This window comes from Nicotiana tabacum, chromosome 4 (assembly GCF_000715075.1).
Source record: "Nicotiana tabacum cultivar K326 chromosome 4, ASM71507v2, whole genome shotgun sequence".
NCBI lineage: Eukaryota > Viridiplantae > Streptophyta > Magnoliopsida > Solanales > Solanaceae > Nicotiana > Nicotiana tabacum.
Window position 1 is genome coordinate 105829363 of NC_134083.1, and position 26656 is coordinate 105856018.

The window sequence follows — 26656 nt, forward strand, 5'->3', positions numbered from 1 at the left end:
GAAGCTATTGGAACCATCAAAACTTCATTTTGGAGTCATCTATATAAAATTCAAACTCCGGTCAACTCTTTCAACTTCAGCTTTAAACCTTGAGCCTAAGTGTCCCAATTATTCTGAAACTTTCCCGAAACCAATCCAACCGCCCCGGAAAGTCACATAACCACAAATGAATATAGAAGAGGCAATAAAAAGGGGAACATGTCTACAATACACAAAATATCTAGCTGGGTCGTTACACTTAGACATACCGGACCACAACACAACTTTGCACCAAAGTTCATTTTAACCACTTGTACATATCTAAGATCTCAAAACAATAATAAAGGCTCATTAACACAAAATTCAACTATCAATCAAACTGACAAACTCTCCAATTTTTCAAATTGTTAACTTTTGTCAAACACTTCTAGGAACATCTGAAACCAAATCCGAATATACACCCAAGTCAAAAATCACCATATAAACCTATAGGACCCCTCAAATTCCAATTTCACGGTTGTTTACTCAAAAGTCATAATTTGATTGATTGGGTTATCTCTTACTATTAATTCATCTTCAACTCTTCTTTCTTTACTCCTTTCCGCATCAGGTCTGATAATTGGGTAGAATCTCCTTAAAAAAGAAAGGGGTGTATAAATTAGGTTTTTGGCTCGCAATAAAGCTAGAGTCTTGATCGAGCAATTAGTAGTCCTATCTATCCACCTCTTCAGACAACTCCTATAGCTTAAGGCTTCTAAAATGGAACTAACTGTTACAATTCACTCCCAAACCTTCCTGGAACCAAATCAACTATCCCCACAAGTCACAAATTATCTAACGAAGCTACGGGGAACATCACAGAGGGGTAGGGTACTAATATTCAAAACAATCGGTTGGCTCGTTACATATATTGAATTTTTTACTTTAGCCTAGTCATACTTCATTTTCATGAACATACATTTGCATATTTATTTCTCTGTCTTTATGCAACATGAATTTATTATATGAGCAGAGTTATGGCACGAAGGTACTTTTTTGCGTGGATTGATATAGTTATGGTATTGTGAAATATTTTGGCTCATTGATACATATGAGCGGATTGAGGTTATTGATTATTAAACCATTATTATACCGACACTTGGATATGGATCCATCCCTCCAGATTCAACTGGTTACTTATTTTACCTTGGGCCCTGTGAGTGACAGGCACATGGATTTGTGCTTAGTAAGGGAAATTTATGTTAGGCACCCGTAAAGTACCAAATGTGTGGGATTATGACAGACGCTTCTACCAGGAACACGGGGTGTGCTGAGTGTATGTATGGATTGTACATCATGCATTCATGTTGGAGCATTCCTTTACCTACTATTTCATGAACATCATTATCTTATATGGACTCGGGGAAATGATCTAGCTTTGAGTATTATATCTGTGAAACATGCCTGTTATCTTCTTGATTGTAATTTATATTGCTGATATTCACTACTTCAGAACTGTTCCTTCTCTTTATTTATACTTGTTGATTATCTGATTATGGGAGTAATCATCATGTTGGTTAGAGCCTCGTCACTACTTTTATAAGGATAGACTTAATACTTACTGAGTACATTGGGTCTGTTATACTCATATTACACTTCTAGACATTCTTGTTCAGATTTAGGCATTGGTACTAGTGGAGCATAGCAAGGTGCTTTCTATTAATCCCTCATATTCGATGTAGTGTTTCTTGTTCGATATTATTTGATATTTTTGAGTTGCTTTTGGCTAGTTTGGAGTCATTCGGAGGTTGATACATGCGGGATGGCGTTGCCCTTGAAGTCACATTCTTCACATCTATCTATTGTTATTTGATTCATACAGTATTGTACTTATTTCAAACCTTATATTTTGCTACTCTCTGAAGCTCGTGTACTCAATAACCTAAGATTCGGGGATATTGTGTTGTTTTATACATGGTTATAAGACAACTTTATCTGTGATATTACTGCAACTGTTTAGACTTGCTATATCTATGCTATTGCTTTTATTTAGTAATTTGAATTATTGGTTTGCCTAGCTAGCACGTTCGGTGCCATCACAACCATTGGTGTGTTTTGGTACATGATAGCTTGGTATTAGAGCCTAACTTGCATAGGTCACACGAGTCATGAGCATGTCTAGTAAAGTCTTGTAGATTCATATGGAGACGTCCATACTTATCTTTGAGAGGCTATGGGACAAGTAGGAAACTTCACTTTTTTTCATTCTCTATCGTCTGACTTTGTTTCATCTTTAATTCTGAATTATATTCCCTTATTCTCTCATAGATGGTGAGAACACGTGCTCAGCCATAAACGAGTGGGAGCTGGTACCCTAGGCTACAGCTTGGAGGTGTACGGGTCGGGGCAGGGCTGGAGCTCATACAGTAGCACCTACCGAAGGTGGAGCATCCGCATCGGCTCATGGAAATGACAAAGCAACATTAGTTGAGCCTCAGGTAGCTCAAGTTGGAGAGCATACCCCAGTTCAGGAAGAACAATTAGGACTTGCTTAGGTCCTAGAGGGTTTCATCACTACTCCATTGATTCACGAGACTTTGATTTGCTTTGCGAGATTTTTCCAGAATATGGTGCAGGATAAAGTATTCCCTAGTGCACCAGCTACTTCTCAGGCTGGAGGGGGATTCATACCCCTAATATCTGCATGTTAGAGCAGCAGCATGCCCTAGTACACCTGACTATCGAAGTCACTCCACAGTTCACTATCGTGCCTCATCAAGAAAGTCAGGGTAGTGTGACTGGGGAGACAAGAGGGTTTACTTAAGGACTCAACTATGACATTAATATTGGTGTAGCTTTAAAGGGTAGAGATGGATTGTGTTGTGCTAAGGCTAAGGATAATGACTTAAGGACGGAGCGTAGGCAACTCTACAGTTAGAGGAAGAAAAAGCGAAAGAGCATGAGATCCCATGGGCAGTTCCAGTAGTCCTTGTCAGATAGAGGTTGTTTTTAGTATATATATTTGAGGCATCTTGGGAGAGGTTGTCTTAAAATTTGGAGTAGTACATCTCAGCAAGGTACTCAGATTGCATTTCCAGCCCCTGTTGCTACACCACCTGCCCAGTCAGCTAGAGGTGGAAGTTGGGCTCGTGATTATGCCTTTCATGGTACGCCAAAGGTGATTGCACCTATTGCAATTATTACATGTAGTTTTTCAGTTTTTGTAGAGATGCTTCAGTATTGTTTTTATTCGGGTTTTACTTATTCGTATGTGTCATCTTACGTTGCATCATGTTTGGGTGTGTCTCGTGATTCTTTGGGTTTTCCTATTTATATGTCTACACGTGTTAGAGATTCTATTATGGTAGATCGTGTCTTTTGGACTTGTGTCGTTGCTATTAATGGTTATGATACTATAGTTGATGTCTTGTTTTTGAATATGGTTGATTTTGATGTGATTGTTGGCATGGATTGGTTATCCTTGTATCATTCTATCTTGGATTGTCATGCCAATACTATGACTTTGCTTATGCCAGGATTTCCTAAATTGAGTGGAACCGGTCACTTGGGTCATGCTACAGGTAGGGTGATTTCATTTTTGAAGGCTCATCGCATGGTTGAGAAGGGATGCTTAGCATATTTGGCTTACATTCTAGATTCTAGTACGGATGTTCCTTCTATGGATTCGATACCGGTTTTGAGGGAGTTTCCAAAGGTTTTTCCTATGTATTTGTCAGGTATGCCACCATATAGGGATATTAATTTTAGTATTGACTTAGTTCTGGGAACTCAGCCCATATCTATTCCACCTTATCGCATAGCTCTAGCTGACTTGAAGGAATTAAAGGAGTAGTTGCAAGATTTTCTTAGAAAGGGGTTCATTAGGCCGAGTTTTTCTCCTTGGAGTGCGGGAGTTGTTTGTAAAGGACGAAAATGGTATAATGGGGATGTGCATTGATTATAGGAAATTGAACAAGGTTACTATCAAGAACATGTATCCATTTTCTCGTATTGATGATTTGTTCGATCAGCTTCAGGATGCCAAGGTGTTCTTTAAGATCCAGTTTGAGATCAGGGTATCACCAATTGAATATTAGGGCTTTGGATATCCCTAAGATGGATTTTAGGACTCGGTATGGTCATTATGAGTTCTTGGTGATGTCATTTGGGCTGGCTAATGCTCCAGCATCATTCATGAATTTGATGAACATGGTGTTCAAGCCTTTTGAACTCTTTCATAATTGTATTCATTGATGATATCTTGGTTTACTCTCGTAGTCAGGAGGAGCATGAGCAACATTTGAGGATTGTGCTTCACACCTTGAAGGATAACCAGCTTTATACTACGTTTACTAAGTGTGAGTTTTGGTTAGATTCAGCTGCATTGTTGGATCATATTGTGTCTAGTGATGGTATTAAGGTTGATCCCAAGAAGATAAGGTGATTAAGAATGGCCTAGACCTGCTACAGGTATAGAGATCAAGAGTTTCTTGGGTTTGGTAGGCTACTATTGTTATTTTGTAGATGGGGTTTCATCCATTGTAGCCCTATTGACTAAGTTGACTCAGAAAGGTATTCCTTTTATATGGTCTAATGATTATGAGGAGAGCTATCGGAAGCTCAAGGTTGCTTTGACTATAGCCCTAGTGTTAGTGTTGCCTACAGGTTTAGGGCCATAAGCGGTGTATTATGATGCTTCAAGCATTGGTCTTTCTACGGTGTTTATGCATGATTGTAGGATAATTACTTATATGTCACGACAGTTAAAGCCTCATGAGAAAATTTATCTAGTTCATAATTTGGAGTTAGCGGTGATTGTTCATGCACTTAGGATTTGGAGGTATTATTTCTACGGTGCGTCATATCAGATTTATACTGATCATCACAATCTTCAGCACTTGTTCATCCTAAACGATTTGAATTTGAGGCAACATAGGTGGCTTGAGTTTGCTTAAGCATTATGATATAACTATCTTGTATCATACGCGTAAGGTAAATGTGGTAGCAGATGCCTTGAGTAAAAAGGCGGAGAGCATGGGAGATTGGCATTCATTCCAGCTGAGGAGAGGCCTTTAGTTATGGATGTTCAGCCCTTATCCAATACGTTTGTGAGATTAAATATTTCTGAGCCTAGTAGAGTTCTTGCTTGTGTTGTTGCATTGTCGTCCTTGTTGGAGCGCATTAAGGCTCACCAATATGAAGATCGACATTTGTTGGTGTTGAAGGACATGGTGCAGCGAAGTGGTTCTAAGAAGGTGGTTATTGGAGATAATGGTGGTATGCGACTTCAAGGTCAAATTTGTGCTCCTAATAAGTTATTCAATTTATCTGGGTGCCACGAAGATATTTCATGACTTGAAGCATCATTACTAGTGGCGGATAATGAAGAAGGACATTGTTGGGCATGTTTCACAGTGTTTAAATTATCAGCAAGTGAAGTATGAACATCAGAAACTAGGTGGTTTGACTTAGAGGATTGTTATACTTGAGTGGAAGTTGGAGCGTATCACTATGGACTTTGGGGTAGGATTTCCACGGTCTTTCAAAAAGTTTGATGCCATTTTGGTAATTTTTGATAGATTCGCAAAGTTCGTGCATTTCATACCGGTGTTGACTACAGATACTTTAGAGAAGTTGGCATAAATCTACATCAGAGAGATTGTTCATTTTCAGGTGTGCCTGTTTCTATCATTTCAGACCAAGCTACTCAATTTGCTTCTCACTTTTAAAGGGTTGCACAATGTGATTTGGGTACATAGGTGGAGCTTAGCATAAATTTTCACACTCATACAGATGGTCAGTTCGGGTGGACTATCAGATTGTTGAGGATATGTTGAGAGTTGTGTGATTGACTTTGGGGCTCATTGGGACCAGTTCCTACCATTGACGGAGTTTGCGTACAACAACAGTTACCAGTCAAGCATTCATATGGCTTCGTATGAGGCTTTGTATGGTAGACGATGCCGTTCACCTATTGGTTAGTTTGAACCTGGTGAGGCTAGGTTGTTGGGCACTGATTTGGTTCGTGATATTTTTGAAAGGTGAATTGGTTCAAGAACGACTTCGAACAACTCAAAATAGGCAAAAGAGTTATGCAGACAAGAATGTCTGTGATATGGCATTTATGTATGGTGAGAAGGTACTTTTGAAAGCTTCACCCATGAAGGTTTGGGAAGAAAGGCAAGTTGTGTTTGAGGTTTATTTGTCAATTTGAGATGTTGGAGAGAGGTGGTAAGGGCTCTTATAGGCTTGTTTTGCCTCCTAGTGTTTCGAGAGTTCATTTGGTATTTCATGTTTCTATGCTCCGAAAGTACCATGAAGATAAGTTATATGTTTTGGACTTCATCACAGTGTAGTTGGATGAGAATTCAGCTTATGAAGAAGAGCTAGTGATCATTTTGGATAGGCAGATTCGAAAGCTCAGTCAAAGGAGATTTCATTGGTTAATGTGCTTTGGAAAAGCCAATCGAGCTATGAGGCTACTTGGGAGACCTAGACCGATATACAAAGTAGATATACACATCTTTTCTGCAGTTCTGGTATGTTTCTAGACATATTCCAAGACGAACATATGTTTAAGAGGTGGAGAATGTAATGACCAAATCTATTTTTTTGAGTATTAGAACCCTATTCCCCTAGTTGATGCTTTTCATAGGTTCATTTGATGTTATATGATTTGTGGGGATGGGAGGTTTGGTTCCCGAGAGGCTCATGAGTGACTTGGAATACTTAGTTTCATTTTGGAAGCCTTAAGTTGTAAGAGTTGATCAAGGTTTGATATTTAGATAAACGACCTCGGAATTAGAATTGGAAGGTTCATATAGGTTCGTATGATGGTTTTGGACTCGAGCGTATGTTCGAATTTGGTTTTGGAGGTTCCTAGGAGGATTGAGCACCATTTATCGAAGTTGGCATATTGAAGGATTTTGGAGCTCATAAGTTTGACCAATAGTTGACTTTGATATTATTGGTATCTTATTGGTATTTTAGAACTGTAGATAGATTCATGTTTCTAAAAAGAACTTGTATGCAAAGTTTAGTTGAGATCTGAGGTGTCTAGGTATGAATTGGATACTTGTTTGAAGTTTAGAAGCTTAGGGACTTAATAGAAGTTCAATATATGATTTGGCCTTCGATTCTTTGATGTGATGATTCCGTGCGTATTTTGAGATCTTGGATAGGTCTAAATGGTGTTTATGGACTTATTGGAGTATTTGCACAGGGTCACTCGGGCCACCCCGAGCATATTTTGGAGTTGTTGATTTTAGGTGCAGGAACAGTGCTTCGTGATCGTGAAGCTGGAGGCTTGTGATTGCTTAGCAGAGTAGTAGGCTACGAAGTTTGTTCTTCATGATCACAGAGCTAGTCTTGCAATCGCGTAGTGTAGTTGGGCAGAGGAATTGTTGCATCGCGATCGTGTGCGGAAGGTCGCTATCACGTAGGTGTATTTTAGTAGGGTATAATGATCATATGAGAGCAGACACAATTGCATAGTGGTAAGTTGTAACGAACCGACCAAACGTTTTGAGATTTAGCATTCCGTTCGGTGGTTTGAGGTCTTGAGTGGCTTCATATTGTGTATTATGACTTGCGTGCATGATCGATTTCGGTTTTCGAGTGAGGATTGATTTTGAAGAATGATTCTCATTTTTTAAGCCTTGAGTTGAAAGAATTAACTAAGTTTGACTTTTGCGTATTTTATCTCGGATCGAAGTTTTGATAGTCCCGTTAGGTCCGGATGGTGATTTTGGACTTAGGCGTATGCCCAGAATTGAATTCGAAGTTCCCTAAGTGGATTTGACTTGTTTTGCCGAAAGTTGGCAATTTGAAGGCTTAGAATTTCCTTAAGTTTGACCATGATTTGATTTATTGGCTACCAGGTTTGGATTTTGGTTTCGGGACTTAGAATAGGTCAGTTTTGTCATTTGTGACTTGTCTGCAAAGTTTGGCATCATTCTAAATTGATTTGATAGGAATCGAACACGTGGTTGTGTTTTTAGAAGTTCTTGAGTTTCATTTTAAATTTCATGAGTTTTGATGTCCGATTCATGGTTCCAGAGGTTATTTTGGTGTTTTGATCATGCGAGCGAGTTCATATGACGTTTTTATACTTGTGTGTATGTTTGATGTGGAACCCCGATGGCTCGAGTGAGTTTCAGACATGTTTCGGATTTGTTTGAACTCATTCCAGGTTGCTGGTGTGCTGGTGCTGCAGTTATCGCTATTGCGAGCACCAATATCGCAATTGCAACACTTGGATCGCAATCTCAGGTATCACAATTGTGACACCTGGATCGCAATTGCAAAGGTTGGCCTTTGCTGAGTATTTCGCATTTGCGACCATATGGACGCATTTGCGAAAGGGGGCAGACTTCGCATTTGCAAAGTCAGTGTCGCATTTGTGACATTCCCTGGGCTTATCAGGTGCCGCATTTACGATGGGATTTCCACATCTGCGAGGGTTCGCAAGGTCGCATTTGTGACTTCTACACCTGAACAAAAGGGTTGGAAACAGGACTTATCTTCATTTTATCATATTTTGGAACCCCCAAACTCGGTAGGAGGCAATTCTGAGGATGGAGTTTCCTACACAACTATTGGGTAAGTGATTTTAATTCAATTTCAATTATATTACATGATTAGCTATGAGATTTAACGTCTAAAACATGAGATTGGGAAATTTTGGGGATTTCTCTCTATGTTTTGGAAAATGAAAATTTAAGATTTGAGAGTCGAATTGGACTCGGATTTCAAAACAAAACACATATATGGACTCGTGGGGTTATGGCCAGTCGAGATCTACCCTTGGACTCATGTTTTGATGGAATAGGCTCGGGGTTGACTTTTGGGGAATTGTATAAATATCTTTACTTTATTAGTGATAATTGGTTTCTCTTGCATTATTTCATGTTATTAAGTCGATTTCGGTTAGATTTGAGCCTAGCGAAGGTGAATTTTAGAGGAAATGCATTTTTAGAGTATTGATTGAAGGCATTGTTGTGATAATGGCATAGTTAATGTTGTGGTATATAGGCATGTGTGGTGCGAGTTGATGTGGTGTGTTGTTGTGATTTTGACACATGTGGACTTGTTGAACGGATTGTCGGGGTATTTGCACGAGGTGTTTGTCGTTCTATTATTATTATTGATATTATACATGTGGCGAGACAAGACGGGCATATATATATATATATATATATATATATATATATATATATATATATATATATATATATATATATATATATATGGTTTGTGCATGTGGCGAGACAAGGTGGGATAATTATTGATGTACGTGTGCCTAGACAAGACGGGCATTTACTTTATTGTTGCGCATGTGGCGAGACTAGGGGGCTATGTCAGGGATGATATGTGATGGCCCGAGGGAATTTACTGATGATATTCGTGTGGTGGTGTGACTTTTTGTGTGTGTCATGCATATTACATGAATTGTTGTGTTGCTTTCAATGTGCTACTCAGTGTCTCTGATATTACTTGTTGATTTAATCATTGATAGTACACTTGAACAAGCATACACCGTAACATGTCATCTATATCACTATAGGAATATAAATCGTGATGTTCAGTAATCATGTGCATGTTTTCTTGTATATCTGCCTTTTGTGTTTGGATTGGACAGGTAGCATATGAGTTGTCTCTACGGATATGAAATATTGTTACTTTTGGCACGTGAGTTGTCCGTGCGGATCTGAGATATTGGTGTTATTGGCATGTAAGTTATTCGTGCAGCACATGAGTTGTCTGTGTGGTTGTGATCGATAGTGTGGGAATGATATGCATGTGTATATGATTCATGATTTGGGACTAATAATTTGTGATAGTTGAGGTATTGTACCTCGGGGTGATTCTTGTGGTAATTCATGTGGTGGAACGGTTTCATGATTAGAATTGTCAATGTTTTCCCTTAATTGCTTTCACTTGTATATTATCCGCGTGTTAATTATTTTGTTGTTTATCACATAATTCCCATTTATTTACTTTGGTTTTCCGTTGTTAGAGTGGTTTGATATTCTGCACAGACTATTTGTCTAGTAGGTGTCTTGACTGTACCTCGTCACTACTCCACCGAGGTTAGTCTTGATACTTACTGGGTACCGCTGTGGTGTACTCATACTATGCTTCTGCACATTTGTTTGCAGATCTAGTTACCTCAGAGCATGCCAAACGTTTGTTAGCTGCTTGTGATTTTCTGCGGAGATTTCAAGGTATACCAGCCAGTGCGTTCACAGACCTCGAAGTCACCTTCTATTGTCTTTCATTACTACTATTTATTTCATTCCGGAATAGTATTGTATTTAGAGATTTTAGTGTAATTAGTAGAGCTTGTGACTCCGTACTACCGGTTCTGGAAAAATGTATAACTATTGATCGTTTTTAGCTATGTAATTTAGTAGTTTGTGTTTAATGTTTTAATGGTTTAAATCTGTTAATAACTCAGCATATGTTAGGCTCACCTAGTCCTAGGGACTAGGTGCCATCACGATCTTTAAGGTGGAATTTTGGGTCGTGACAATTTGGTATTAGAGCTCTAGGTTCATAGGTTCTACGAGTCACGATCGAGTCTAGTAGAGTCTTGCAGATCGGTACGGAGACGTCTGTACTTATCTTCGAGAGGCTACAAAACTGTTAGGAAACTTCACTTCTTTCATTCCTACCGTGCAGATTTATTGATTTCGGAGTTTGAGCTTTTCTCATTCTATTCTCTCACAGATGGTGAGGACACGAGCTGCAGTTACTAATGATGTTACCCCCAGAGGTGGTGTTGCTAGAGGCCGGGGTAGAGAACGGGACAGAGGTCAAAGAGGAGCACGTGCTACAGCTAGAGCACCTACCAGAGCAGCAGCTGAGGAACCACCAGTAGCTTTGGTTGGGGAGTAGGCACCTGAGCCGCCAATAGCTACCCTTGGACTTCAGGAGACTTTAAAGCAGTTCCTGAGCATGTTTGGTACATTGGCTCAGGCGGGATTGATCCCAGTTGCACCAGCTACTTCACAGGCTGGGGGAAGATGCTAGACTCCCACCACCAGTACTCCAGAGCAGCGAGCTCATGTTGGTTAGGCTCCGGGTGTTGTGCTAGTCCAGCCCGTTATCGCGGTTCAGCATGAGGCCAAGCTAGTGGCATCAGAGGAGGAGCAGAAGAGACTTGAGAAGTTCAAGAAGTATTTTCCTCCTACTTTCAGTGGAGCAGCTCCTGAGGATGCGTAGGGTTTTTTAGACAGTGTCACCATATTTTGCGCACTATGTGCATTATGGAGGTGATTGGGGTTGTCCTTAATACTTTTCAGCTGACGGAGTCGGCGTATAGATGGTGGCAGGCTTATAAGAAGGGTAGGCCAGTTGGCGTAGTGCCCCTTACTTGGACTCAGTTCTCTTATTTATTTTTGAGAGAGTTCATTCCACAGACCCTCATGGATATGTGGCGCACCAATTTTGAGCAGTTGTAGTAGGGGACTATGACTGTGTCTGAGTACACTATGAGGTTTAGTGAGTTATCTCATCATGCACCTGCTTTGGTTTATACGATTATAGAGAGGGTCCACATATTTATCGAGCGTCTCGGTTATGGTCTCAGACTTGGGATGGCACGGGAGATGGAGATTGATACTTTATTTCATCAGGTGGTGGAGATCACCAGGAGGATCAAGAATCTGCTGTTTGGAGAGGGAGGATAGGGGGCTAAGAAGCCTCATGGATCGGGAGGATCTACTGATCCCTATGTTTTAGGCAAGGTGCGTCATGGTAGAGGTTTTATGAATAATCTAGTTCAGTCAAAACTTCAGGTTTCATCTGGTGCTTCAGTTATCCATGGGTCCTAGAGCACCCGTTCCAGACATCTTCCACGGCCACGTTAGCGGAGAGGTTGCTTTGAGTCCGGGGATACATGACGAGCTCGAAATACCACTTTAATTATGCTTGCTAGTTAAAGATAGTATTGTATAATATCGTATCTACAGGGATTGAAGTTAAATAGTATTGCCGTAGTTTCTAGCTTGATCGCTATCCAAGAGAATCAACAATCGAGATTTATGTGATTAATAACTAAAATTAACTAATAATCTAAAGCTATTGACTAATGACAATAGCAACAAAGGTAAGCAAGGAAGTTATCAGTGGGAGAAAATAGGGGTTAATTGGATAGGTGCAAGATAATTGTTTGGGATCCAGCTCTAGATAACTCACTTCTAATGTCCAAGTGAGTTTATCGAATTCCCTCAATTATTAGTTTAAACGTTTAGTAAAAACTCCTCTCTCGATTAAGTCTTAACCTTACGAGATAAACCAATTTAAACACGTGAAGATATGCAAGAATGCGTAGTGGATTGATCTTTAGGAAAACCTCTTTCGATTATTCTCCTAACTTGGTTTCATCAATGATTCAACTAGCCTCTTTCGATTACTAAGAAGAATTAATGAACTCAACCAGCAATATAATGCAAAGATATCACAAGTTATGCCTCTCTCGATTACATGAACTAGTGAATATAGATGCAACAGTTAAATTATCCAAAATGATTCAATACATAAAACTAGAGTTATAATCCATAAACAAATATCAATACACCAAATCCATCAAACCCTAAAGAGAATTACTCCATAGATATGGAGCAATTTATCACAAATATGTTTAAAGTAAAGGAAAACCTAGAACGATCCAAACTTGGGTCTTAAGTGAGGATTGGATGATGAACTCCTTGTGATTTTGCTTCTCTAAATCCTACTTAGCCTCCTTAGGTCTAATATGTGTCAAAAGTCCTGGAAATAACGTTTTTTCATGTATTTATACCAAGTAGGGTCGGACCCAAACGAAATCAACTTTTCCTACGCGAAATAACATTTGGGCAGACCCTACTTGGTATAAATACATGGAAAAGCGTTATTTCCAGGACTTTTGACACATATTAGACCTAAGTAGGCTAAGGAGGATTTGGAGAAGCAAAAGCACAAGGAGTTCATCATTCAATCCTCACTCAAGACCCGAGTATGGACCGTTTTATGTTTTCCTTTTTCTTTAAACATATTTGTGATGAATTGCTCCATATCTATGGAGTAGTTCTCTTTAGGGTTTGATGGATTTGGTATATTGATATTTATTTGTAGATTATAACTCTAGTTTTATGTATTGAATCGTTTTGGATGATTTAACTGTTGCATCTATATTCACTAGTTCATGTAATCGAGAGATGCATAACTTGTGATATCTTTGCATTATATTGTTGGTTGAGTTCATTAATTTTTCTTAGTAATCAAAAGAGGCTAGTTGAATCATTAATTAAACCTAGTTAGGAGAATAATCAAAAGAGCTTTTCCTAAAGACCAATCCACTATGCATTCTTACATATCTTGATGTGCTTAAATTGGTTCATCTCATAAGGTTAAGACTTAATCGAGAGAGGCGTTTTTACTGAACGTTTGAACTAATAATTAAGTGAATTCGAGAGACTCACTTAAACATTACAAGTGAATTATCTAGAGCTAGATCCCAAACAATTATCTTGCACTTATCCAATCAACCCCTATTTTCTCCCACTATTAACTTCCTTGCTTACCTTCGTTGTGATTGTCATTAGTCAATAGCTTTAGATTCTTAGTTAATTTTAGTTATTAATCACATAAATCTAAATTGTTTATCATCTTGGATAGCAATCTAGCTACAAACTATAATAATATTGTTTAACTCCAATCCCCGTGGATACGATATTATATTATTCTATATTCGACTAGCGAGTATATTTAAGTGTGTGTTTTGAGCTCGTCAAATTTTGGCGCCATTGCCGGGGAGTATTCCCGTCTGTCACACGGGTGACCCGGGTTCAATTCCCGGCAACGATGCCAAAATTTGACGAGCTCGAAACACCACTTTAATTATGCTCGCTAGTCCAAGATAGTATTGTATAATATCGTATCCACATAGATTGGTGTTAAACAGTATTGCCATAGTTTCTAGCTTGATCGCTATCCAGGAGAATCAACAATCAAGATTTATGTGATTAATAACAAAAATTAACTAAGAATCTAAAGCTATTGACTAATGACAATCGCAACAAAGGTAAGCAAGGAAGTTATCAGTGGGAGAAAATAGGGGTTGATTGGATAGGTTCAAGATAATTGTTTGGGATCTAGCTCTAGATAATTTACTTCTAATGTTCAAGTGAGTCTCTCGAATTCATTCAATTGTTAGTTCAAACGCTCAGTAAAAACTCCTATCTCGATTAAGTCTTAACCTTACGAGATGAACCAATTTAAGCACGTGAAGATATGCAAGAATGCGTAGTGGATTGGTCTTAAGGAAAATCTCTTTCGATTATTCTCCTAACTAGGTTTAATCAATGATTCAACTAGCCTCTTTCGATTACTAAGATGAATTAATGAACTCAACCAACAATATAATGCAAAGATATTACAAGTTATGCCTCTCTCGATTACATGAACTACTGAATATAGATGCAACGGTTAAATCATCTAAAATGATTCAATACATAAAACTAGAGTTATAATCTACAAATAGATATCAATACACCAAATCCATCAAACCCTAAAGAGAACTACTCCATAGATATGGAGCAATTTATCACAAACATGTTTAAAGCAAAGGAAAACATAAAACAAACCAAACTCGAGTCTTGAGTGAGGATTGAATGATGAAATCCTTGTGATTTTGCTTCTCCAACTCCTCCTTATCCTCCTTAGATCTAATATGTGTCAAAAGTCCTGGTAATAACGTTTTGCCATGTATTTATACCAAGTAGGGTCGGGCCCAAACGAAATCACCTTTTCCTACGTGAAATAACGTTTGGGCACTAAGTGTATTTTTTTTCATTGTACGGATTTTGCTTGCGTTTTGACGTCCAGACTTGGTCCTCGACCCCGTAACACGATCCATGTTTAATCCCTTGGGGTTTTACTCAGACGGCAAAGCTCCAAATCACTCTAATTCATTCCATAACATCTACATAGCTTAGAATCACTCCTACAAGGGATAAAACACTCAAGAAGTACAAAACACTAGCGATTAAAGCTCAAACACAATAAAAATACAGTAAATTAGAGTGCAATAAGCGACTAAAATACGATATTATAGCCTACCATAAATACCCCACACTTAAACCATTGCTCGTCCTCGAGCAATCAAACTACACTTCACATAGACACAACTTTTTAAGCAACTCTCATATCTCATCATACCAAGAATATTTAAAATAGATTAAGTGCAATACCGTAACATCCTAGCTTCAAACTTTGACTCAAAAATACCATGCATTATTTATAACTCGCTCACTTACTCTAACGTAGAGATCCATGACATTACATTTCCTTCAAGAATTAAGTGCCCTCACACAACAATAGAGAGTAGTTCCACACACAATAAGATTTAAGGACAATTAGGAACTCCAGAGAGAAAGAATGCACTGACTCTAAGAAATAGCATTCATATACCACAAAAGATGCACCATAGACTTGCTCGTAGTGTACTACTCAACTAATCGAGCTCAGTCAGTCAAGGATCAAGTAGGACTTTATTTGGTTGTAATGTAGGCTGCGGGATGGGTAGGATACATTTGGATATAGTGACTACACCTCCCTAAGCACTTTGATACATACATTTAACTGTTCAAAACCCCACAATTATGTCAAACCATAACTCCACCTTCACAACAATATACATTAGCTCCCTACTTTTTAAAGCACAATTACATCAAGAATTACCACTATCAAGGAATATTTTTCACAGTCATACAATTATTTTTCTTTTTTCTTTTTCTTATTCAATTCAAGTAGCTCTTACGCTTTTTCAAAGTAGTGCACCCTTTCTCCTTATTTCATTAGTTCCACTCAAAAGACAAACCAACTACCCCACATTTCAACTTCTACAAAGTTCATAACAAACTCAAGTGCTCACGAGAGGTAAAATGTTCAAATAGATGGTTAATTAAAACAAATGGGTAAGGCTTGTATTGTGGTTACCAAAGAAACATGATTACATGCTCAAAGGGGTTAACTAAGATACATAATAATTGAGTGGGCAAATGCATATAACTGGCTCAACAAACAAATGACTAAATCACTTCCAAAACTGAATAAAACTACTATTTCGCTTTGCAAACACACAGGGCAAGTTCTAGACATCAAATGCAATACACATAATACACAAAACCTCACACACACATGGCACATAACTCACTCGAGATTGGATTATCAAGACACTCTAGTCAAAGCAGTTAAGCAAAGTTAAAATCCTACAGTTTAAGGTACTTATACAAAAGTCAAAAACTGAGCCTAAGCGTCATAACTAAAGCACTTACTATTCTCAAGGTATAATAAAGTTAAGAGATATTTCCTTCCAATTCAAATCATAGCAAAAGGTTCTCTACTCCTCTACAAAACAAAACTAACTACACCTTGTTCAAACAAAACACTAGGAAAAGAACCGCGACACAAAGAAAAACCAAGGGGGAATTGTTACACTACCTACAAAATAAAATCTTTTTGTATATTTTGTTTCGACTTTAATCCCTCAAGAAACCCGTCAAATGATATCCATCTTCGGGAAAATTAAAAAAAAATTCAATTTTTCAACTGTTTATGGTTTTTTCAATTTGTTACTAAAACAGAAACTAAACTAACACATATACATACAATATACAACATATCCCCCACCCCACACTTTAAGTTGTGGAATATCCCCATGACACACAATTAAAAAGCATAAGGTAAAGGAAACTTGCCTGAGCATCTAGTCGGGGTCTTAGTTGAAGTCGGGATCCACTCCTCGCCTTCGAAGTAATGCGCACATCCATGCAGACAACTTCTTCTTAGCCTTTTTGGGGTGCACCCCACACTTATCTTTCTCACTCGCCTCAGCCTTCTCTTTTGACGAGCTCTTCACTTTCCACTCAACATTTGCAGTTGGCTTCTCTTTTTTCTTCCCTATTTCTACATTCATCTCAAAAGTTACAGTCTCCTCACCCACTCTAAGCATCAGATTTCTCTCGTGTATATCTAATATTGCTCTACCCGTTGCTAAGAATGGTCTTCCTAAGAAGAGGGAGCCTCTTTGTTCTCCTCCATATTCACCACTATAAAAGACTAGGAAATACAAACTTATCTACCCAAACTAAGACATCTTCCACTATCCCCTCGGGTATTAGAGTCGTTTGTTCTGCTAGCTGCAAAGATATTAGCACTGACCTTATCTCTCCAATCTCTTTCTCCATTTTTCTGTAAATAGATAGAGGCATTAAGTTAATTGAGGCACCAGAATCACATAAAGATTTATCAAAATTTATAGAGCCTAAAGAGCAAGGTATAGTAAAACTCCCTGGATCTTCACACTTTTGTGGGAGTTTATTTTGCAATATCGCACTGCAATGCCCTGTGAGGTTGATCACTGAGGTATCTTCTATCTTCCTCTTCTTTGTTAGGATCTCCTTCAAGAATTTGGCATAAGCTGGCATTTGGGAGAACACCTCTGTGAATAGAAAATTTACATTAACCTATTTCAGCATATCCAAAAATCTCTCAAATTGCTTGTCCAGCTTTTCTCTATATAGCTCTTGAGGAAAAGGTAAAGCATGCATATGTTTGCTCTCTTCAGATTCATCCCTTCTCAAAATTTCCTCCTTCTTCTGTTTGTCAGCTCCCTTCTTGCTTTTCTTCTTCTTATCGACCTAACTTTCAGCTGCTCCCCACTTTTTTTTTCAAGTTCCACCTCTTTATGGATTGGAGTGGTCTCTTTCAACACTTGCCCTCTTCTCAAGGTCACAGTATTTACTGTTTCTTTGGGATTTCTCTCAGTATCAGCGGAGAGAGTTCCTGGAATCCTCCCAGACAATAGAGTGGCTAGCTGCCCAAAATGTCTTTCCAAGTTTCAAAAACCAGTACCTATTTCTTTGATAGCTGCTCCATATTCCCGTATAGATGCACTATGAGTTTCAAGCCTCTCATCAGTTTTCAGAATAAAGGCCTTTATGAGATATTCTAGATCAGGCTGATTTGACTGTTGAGGCTGAAACTGCTGCCTTTGCTGATTTTGGTATTCTGGAGCTCTTTTTCCTTGCAGTCTAGAGTTATTTTGTTGCCATGCATTCACAGTACCTCCAGGTGAACTCCATGAAAAATCGGGGTGCCTCTTACCCATTGCATTATAATTTCCCACAACATTCACTTCCTCAATTGAGGCTTGACATCATGAGTAGGGTGTCCTCTTCCACATATATCACAAGTTGCATGAGGCTCACTTTGTATCGAGGCTAAGGTCAGCTTCCTTATCTCTTTGGCCATAGTGTCAAGTTGTACCTACACAGATGTGTTAGTATTCAACCTGGTAAGCACCAGTTGATCTTTTTCTTTCAGCACTCTCAGAGGGCCACTGATTTGCATCTTCAGATAACTCGTCAAGAATTATGACTATCTCCTCTGGAGTCTTCTTCATTAATGGACCTCCAGCTGCATTGCTCAATACTCTATGTAAGGCTGGTGTCAGTCCATCCCAAAAGTCCTGGAGTTGCATCCAGAGTTCAATTCGGCTATGTTGACACTTTCTGACTATCTCTTTAAACCTCTCCCAAGCTTCAAACACTGTCTCAGTGTCTTTCTGCTAGAATTTATGGATTTCTCTTCTAAAATTTCTCGTCTTAGCTGATGAGAAATATTTATCAAGAAATGTCTTGGTCATCTCATGCCATGTTTGAATCGATCCATTAGGTAAGCTTCAAAGCCACTGCTTTGCATCATCTTTGAGTGTGAAGGGGAATGCCCTTAAGTAAGCTGCATCTTGTGATACACCATTGTATTGAAAGGTGTTCATAATCTCCTTGAAGTCCATTAGATGTGTGTTTGGATCTTAGTTTGGCTTCCCTCTGAAGACACAACAATTTTGAACGGTTTGGAGCAACCCTTGCTTCAACTCGAAATTGTTTGCTGCAATTGGAGGTGGTCTAACACTTGATAATCCTTGATTGTAGACCAGTCTAGCATAATCACCAAGTGGTCTCACAGGCAAGGGTTGATGTTGATTAAGTCTACGACCCCTCTGTTCTTCGTAGATAATATGCACATCTCTAAAAGCTGCTTCCTCAGCATCCCTTGCAGCTTGTTCTCTTCGTTGGGCTGCTTCTCTCATAGCCAAATCCACATTGTCATCGCCGTTTCCAGTCATAGTTTCGATGGTTAAGGATTGCACAACCTTTTCCAACGTCTTGGTGATATTTATTTTCTTCCACAACTGTCTCAGTTGTTTTTCAATTTCTGGCTCGTATGGTAGCACTTCTTTCGCAGACGTTCTAGTCATGCACCACTCTAAACATGTAACCTGCGCACAGTCAAAGAACACAAACCGTAAAAAAGGAAAAATAAAAATAAAAATTCCAGAATTAGCACTACAAATCGCCAAAATTTGACGAGCTCGAAACACACACTTAAATATGCTCGCTAGTCGAATATAGTATAATATAATATCATATCCACAGGGATTAGAGTTAAATAGTATTATCATAGTTTATATCTAGATTGCTATCCAAGATGATCAACAACTTAGATTTATGTGATTAATAACTAAAATAACTAAGAATCTAAAGCTATTGACTAATGACAATCACAACAAAGGTAAGCAAGGAAGTTAATAGTGGGAGAAAATAGGGGTTGATTGGATAAGTGCAAGATAATTGTTTGGGATCTAGCTTTATATAATTTACTTCTATATTCTATAAATAATTACATTTGCTGCATTATTTAGGTCAAAATAACATTTTTATGTTTTTACAATCTTCAGTCACTATTTCAAAGGTATTAAATTTCTTAAATAACTTTTTATATATTTATTAAGCTATTTTATTGATTATGTTTTCTTAATTTTTATTTTTTTTAAAAACACCCCAATTTAAGCCAATTTTCGGACCAAATAAGCCCAAATAACTAGCCCAGAGATCCCAGACCTTTGCCCAACCACCCCTGGCCCAAACCAATCAACCCATTTCCCAAACCCGGCAGGGACCCGTTAAAACGACCCACTCCGTCTCTTTTAAAATTCGTGTCGTTGATCTTGATAGATCAATGGCCCACAACCATCCCTCCACTTTTAATTACCATATCCCGCTAAAACCTAACCCATTCTCACCCTCACCAGCTGCCCTCACATGCTCGCACCCCCTTCTTCTCTCCTGAGAAACCTTAGCAGCCGCCCCACCCAAATCCCAATCTTCGTCTTAGATAATATGAAAATCTTCCATATTCCATTTCCTTTTCTACACACACAACGATTCTTCCCATTTTCGCAACACTATATGTTTGGTACCAAGTTATTTATTAAAGCTAATCAATGGGTATTTGATCAATGCCGATTCTGTATACTCATTATGTTATTAACTTGAAACATTCACAATAAGGTCATATGGGTCCGATTCAGTGAGATCTTTGGCCAATTTTGACTACCTGTCTAATTAGGGCTTGTTAGATTTTTAGCTATTCCGATTTGGAATGGGTTTTGCATGTGATTTTCCCTCTCCCTGTTTGAACCTGATTGATTTTCTTTCCTTGTTGTCTACTTAATCGAACACTATATAAACCCCTTTCCCAACTCCCCTAAAACGGACCTTAATCACTGTCACGCCCCGAACCTAGGAGCGAGACAAGCACCCCGTGCCTCACCTAACCTGGCGTACCAAATTGCGACTAAGGGACTCTGAATACATAATGTCATACTTTGGCCATGGGGCCACCTTGCAAGACAATTTGTGAAGCAAAATATAAAATTGAATGGAAACTAGCACTAACTAAATATCAATATAAAGCTAGGCCGACAAGGCCGTCATAGCTACTACAGCTGACAAACCACCAATTTATACAAACCCAACATAATGCACTAACCAACAGGATATGCCTACAAGCCTCTACTGATAGATGTACTGTGATCGGAACAGGGCCCCGACCTACCCATAACATATATACAGATATACATAAGATGTACACAAAACTCTAGTCCTGGCAACTCCGAAAGACGTGGAGCTTACCGATCAGGCGGAACTCGGAAAACACCTACTGAGGAGGTCTACCCGTCTGTCTGTCTGAACCTGCACGCATGAAATGCAGCGTCCCCAGAAAAGGGACGTCAGTACGAAATAATGTACCGAGTATGTAAGGCAATAACATAACTGAAAATCGAAACCGAACTGATAATATAATAATTGGAAGTAACTGGGAGTCAAAAGAGTATATGGAGATATACTTACCTGCTGATACTGACTCAACTCCTTCAATATAGTAAGTAAAATAATTGTACGGCCTTATAAGGCTCGGTATATATATAACTGCTCTGCCATAGTAGGCTCGCTCATAGGCGCTCGGCCATACTAGGCTATGTATCTCGGCCATGCTGGGCTCGCTCATAGGCGCTCGGCCACAGTAGGCTCGGTATATAACTTTCCATCTGATCAGAGGTTGCCCAATAGGGGCCTGCCCATCGATTATAGCTCGATGGTAATGAAAATACTGTAATACTGTATATATAGGCTTGCTGCTCTCTTGACTGGAAGAAGACAATACTAAAATTGAATATAGAGTCTCGATAAGGAATAATATTGTAACTTATGAGATTAGAATAGTGTGAATAAATTCATGAATATGAACTTCTCTTTTTGTCTCATTACTAACACATGTAGCTACGAGATCATGCCAAAATGAAGGAAGGCTTAGCCTTAACATACCTTATCACAATCTTTCCAATCACCAAGTTGAACTCACCTCTTTGCACCTTAATCTACAAGAATGATAATAATACTATCGTTAAGTTACGAAAGGTACAACTATCGCACAACGAACGACAAACCTATTTTGTATTAAAACAGGCAGCATCTCCCCTATAATCCTTACTTCCTCCAAATTCAAGATAACACCAACAATACAAGAACAGAACAATAACAACATATATACATCATTTTCCAGCCCTATATACACCATCAAATACTACAAAACAGCCCAACACTCCCCAATCTCTTCGTACACAAAACGACCACCGTAGTAGTGTCAAACGGCCCGAAAATGTTATGACGAACGACCAGCCAACCACCCTACATTTATATGGTGTTTATAAACCCCCTTCCTCGTCCAAAACTCCACAAAATAGTAGTAAAACACGTAGCCCAACAGCAACACAAAACAGTCCACAAAACAGTCCGCTACAAGTGAATAACTCGAACTCACGGCTTCCGATCATCGTCCCGTGAGTTCTTACAAGTATAGAACGACTTACCATGAATTTACAGAAGAAAAAATGGATGAAAGAGAGCAGTAAACTCACCTTATTTGTTGGATAACTCAGCTCCTATCTTGGTTCTTCAAACTCTAAGTTTTACCTCCAATTGGAACTTGAAAGGGAGAGAAAATCAATTAGGGTTTGTGGGAAATTTTTGGGAGGATTCTTTGCAGAGCTTATGTCTGGTTATTATGCTCTATTTTAAGTCTAATATATGAAGAAAATAGGCCCTTAAAAGGCCTCTTTGGACGACCCGAAATGGCCCATTTTTGGGCTTTCATTTAAGCAAGTAGGTGACACACCTACTTGTCACCTAGCAGCTTGCGCAGTATCGCAAAAATGCCCATATATCATTACTCCGATGTCATATTGACAAACGGTTTAATGAATTGTAAAATAGACTCATAGATCTTTAATTTGATGGGTGGAACACCCCATAACTCTAAGTATATTGGGAGAAAATCGCAGTTACATTTGACCCAAAGTTTCAGTAAAACTTATGAATGTAACTTGTGATGACTTTCATCGACTTTTGTTCCACAACTCTCTTGACTTCAAAACATAACACACGGATGTCATACGACTAATATAAATCATAACATAATCTCCTTATCATGTTAAGCACCCTAGTCTCACCCCAAAGATATATGTTATAACATTCCCAACTTGTCGACTTTCGACGAAACATTATTTTCTTCAATTGCTTTAGCTTCTGAACTGTCCAACCCTCTTTGTACTTGTTGTTCATGATCTTCAATATTTGTAACCTCAGAGGTAACATGATTAACTTACTTTATATACTTTTAAATATTATCTCATTTTTTTGTCCTACATTAGTTTGCTTACGACGCATTTTTATATACGAAAATATAGGGTGTAACAATCACTACTGCTCTCTCACTCACTCACTCTGGGATACCATGAAACTATTGATTCTTGGTCGGCTGAAAGCCAAGGCCATAAATATTGATTCCTTAACTTCCTCCAGTGCGAGCACTGCTCGGAACTCATTCGAAGAACTTGTGAACTCTGACGCACTAGATTTGGGAGTTTTGTTATTCTCACTTTATTACTGCTAATTAAGCCATCGTTGAGGCTTAACATTCTTCTCTTATCTTCCCGTTTAATTCACGATTGGTTAGTGCTCTTGACTTTAGCAGTTTCTTTGTTTATGTGTGTGTTCTAAGCCTGTGAACAAGCATGATTAGCTTCCCTGCAACTTGAGTTCTAATGTTCTGTGTGTTCTAAGATTACCTAAGTCCAAAGCTTCTAAATGAGTAGCATGTTCTATTCTATGTGTAGTATAATGGAATAAAGTTTTGGCCCTCTTAAGCATTGCCTGGCTTTCATATCAAACCTGATTTATGTTTACCTTACTTTGGATTCTTGTACTAAAACTCATAGGAAACTAATGCCTGCCCAGAATTTGTTCGAATGTGCTTTCCCTTCTTCATGCTAGGTTATTCATGTATAACTTGCTAACGTTTTTAGAGTTAATCCATAAATTTTGCATGCCAATATTGTCTGGACTTTTAGACAAACATGACTTGTGTTTTTCTACTGTTTGTAAACCTCAATATTGCATTATTGTTGCACATTTTACTACAATTTTGTTGTCATAGAACCTTGTCTACTAGTGCCAAATTTGCTTGAGTTTAATGCCTTAGGGTAATCTTGGATGCATATAATTGAACTTATCATGTGTGATCGACCTACAGAATCTCTGATTTCTCTAGAATTGGGTGAATCTATGTTAATTGATCTGTTACACCCATTGAACTATGTTCACAACCTAATTTTTTATGCTGAGTCTTTTCCTGAAAGGAATATCTAGTGGTAATCTTCCCAGAATTAATCCTTGTCCATGTTCCACCTTAGAATTTCTTATGCTAAGTCTCTCATGATTGGAAATAGGTGAATACTTGCTAATTACCTTGTCACACCCACTGAATTGTGTTTTTACCAGATTGATTTGTTTTGGACCTTCATGATAGGTATCTCAGTTTGGCTATACCATAAATTTCAACCATGTCTTACCTTAGATCTTCTTGTTAAAGACTTCTATGTATGAACTTCTATTGAATCTGAATTAGTTCTGAACCATGTCTGTCTTGAGCCCCTGTTTGTTTAAATCTCCTTGAGAATTTTTAGCCAAAGTTGTTCTATTTTGTTATTTGTGTTGTTTGTATTCCAGCTGGTTGTTGGTTAACGGGTAAACAAGATAATTTGTCTTCATGTTTGGGCCTAGTTTATTGGGCCATGTGTTGTTGGATCTGAGCACTGAATTCAGGCGTGCTTTAATTATCCTTATGAACCTGGGATTTGGGCCTATTGGTTATCAGAAGAATAAAGCTGGTGAAGGCTTAGAAACATCACTGGGTAACTTTGTATTTATGTTGAGCTTGTAACTATTCTATTGGGCCTATAACTGTTTTATATAAGTTTGTAACTATTCTATTTGGGCTTGTATTATTTCATTGGGCCTATAATAATTTGTAAAAATGAATGATGGGAAAATTAGTGAAAAGTGGGGTTGGGATACTTTAATTCTTGTATGAATAAGTAGAAAAAAGGCCTATAGGATCTAAATGCTTTATTTTCTACTTTCTCAACATGCTCTATTCCTATATACTGCTAGACAGCATGCCTATAGGTTTCAATCTTGCATGTTCATTTAGAAATCGCAACTTAGGACCTTAGTATTGATCTTGCCAACTCGTAACAAATCTAAATGTTATGCCTATAGGCTTCAAATCGAGTATGTACGATGTTTGCTTATCCTATTTCACTTCTATAGACATCATGCCTATACGATCTCTCTTGGGTAATTAAGACTGTTTGCATTGATATATCTCTCTCAATTGTGTGGTTTTCCTAGAAAGCATGGCTATATGATTAACAAAACAAAATTGTTTTTTAAACAGCTTCACTACTCAAATCTGACAATCTAGAAATCATACCTATACGATTCTATGTTGACTGTTGAAACTATTTAATTGTCTCTTAGAAACCATGGATATAGGATTAAATTCAATAAGAATTGGTGTTGCTCAACTGCTTAGTGCAAATCTTCTGAGTGCAATCGTGTAGAGATCATGGCTATAAGGATTTAATCAATGCAACATGCTCCATTTCCAGATCTGCCTACTGTTAACTGCCTGTCCACCTAGTAATTTTGTCTTAAGCATAGCTAACTTGAATAGTAAGTGCTCGTATGCATATGAATTTGTATGAGGAGGTGAACCTGAGCCCTTTACGCTACTTGCATCTTGTATGAAGTCCTAATTGTTTCAATTATGTGACGCCTAGTTTTATCATTTTGAGTAGCCTAGATTGAGTCTAGAACTACATATATAATGGTCCAAATCCTCCTGGACCATAGGCATGGGACGAGTATTCATACATAGGGCGCAACTTTGAATTGAACTAGTGCGCTTTAGGTAAACAACTTCAAAATATTAATCGTATAGCAAGAGATGATAGTCTTTGTTCGCTGAATAATATGAGCAACCCTTATGCTTAAGGGAGTTACAAAGTATTATTTATGTTGTACGTGGTGATCCTTTAGGCTAAAAGCTAAAAAGAATTTAGGACCCCCCACGTACAATTATTTCCTGTATACTTGCTTATTGGAACCTAGACTGGACTAGGTTGTATTTGGTAATTCTCAAAGAGTTGTACCAATTGCTTATTAATGGACAAGTTATTTCCTTCACTTGTGTATAATTTATCTTAATCAATTATTTCATCCTATTGTTGCTTTGAACAATTAATTAGTTATTTGGACTCTCTACTCTCCTTTAATTGACACGTAAGTTAGTTATAACTCAACAAGCCAGACGTAGTTTAAAATTTGGTCAGCAACCACAGTTGTGGACCTCGAAGAGTGCCTAACACCTTCTCTTTGAGGTAATTTGAGCATTTACCATATCTTTGGTTACACAGACTAGTTAAAATAGATGTGTTTGTAAATAGGTATCCTAACGCACCTCAAAACCGTTAGGTGGCAATTCTCCTCTTTTAATACTCGTTTAAAAGAGTTGTCATACGTCGAAACCCGCTTCCGCGATAAAACGGGGCACGACGGCATGGAGACTTTGCTGGGGATATACTTAGGCTCTTACCATAAAGAATTTTGCTTGTGTGGATTGTTGAATTACTTGACTTCTTTCATGTACCTCCCTCTTCCTACCCTCTTTATTTGCTCGAAATTGCTACATCATGAACCTTCTTTCCCCATCTCGTTTATTTGCTTCATCTAATTATGTTTTTCAAATTTGTGTGAACTATGCTTACTTTTTACCTTTGTCTTTTCGTTTCCCTTTCTCTATTGTTTACTTTATCGCATTATTTAATACTGCCTTTTGCGTGCTTTCACCATGTAAATTACTTGACTACACGTTATCACTTTCGCATTAGCATGCTTTCAAC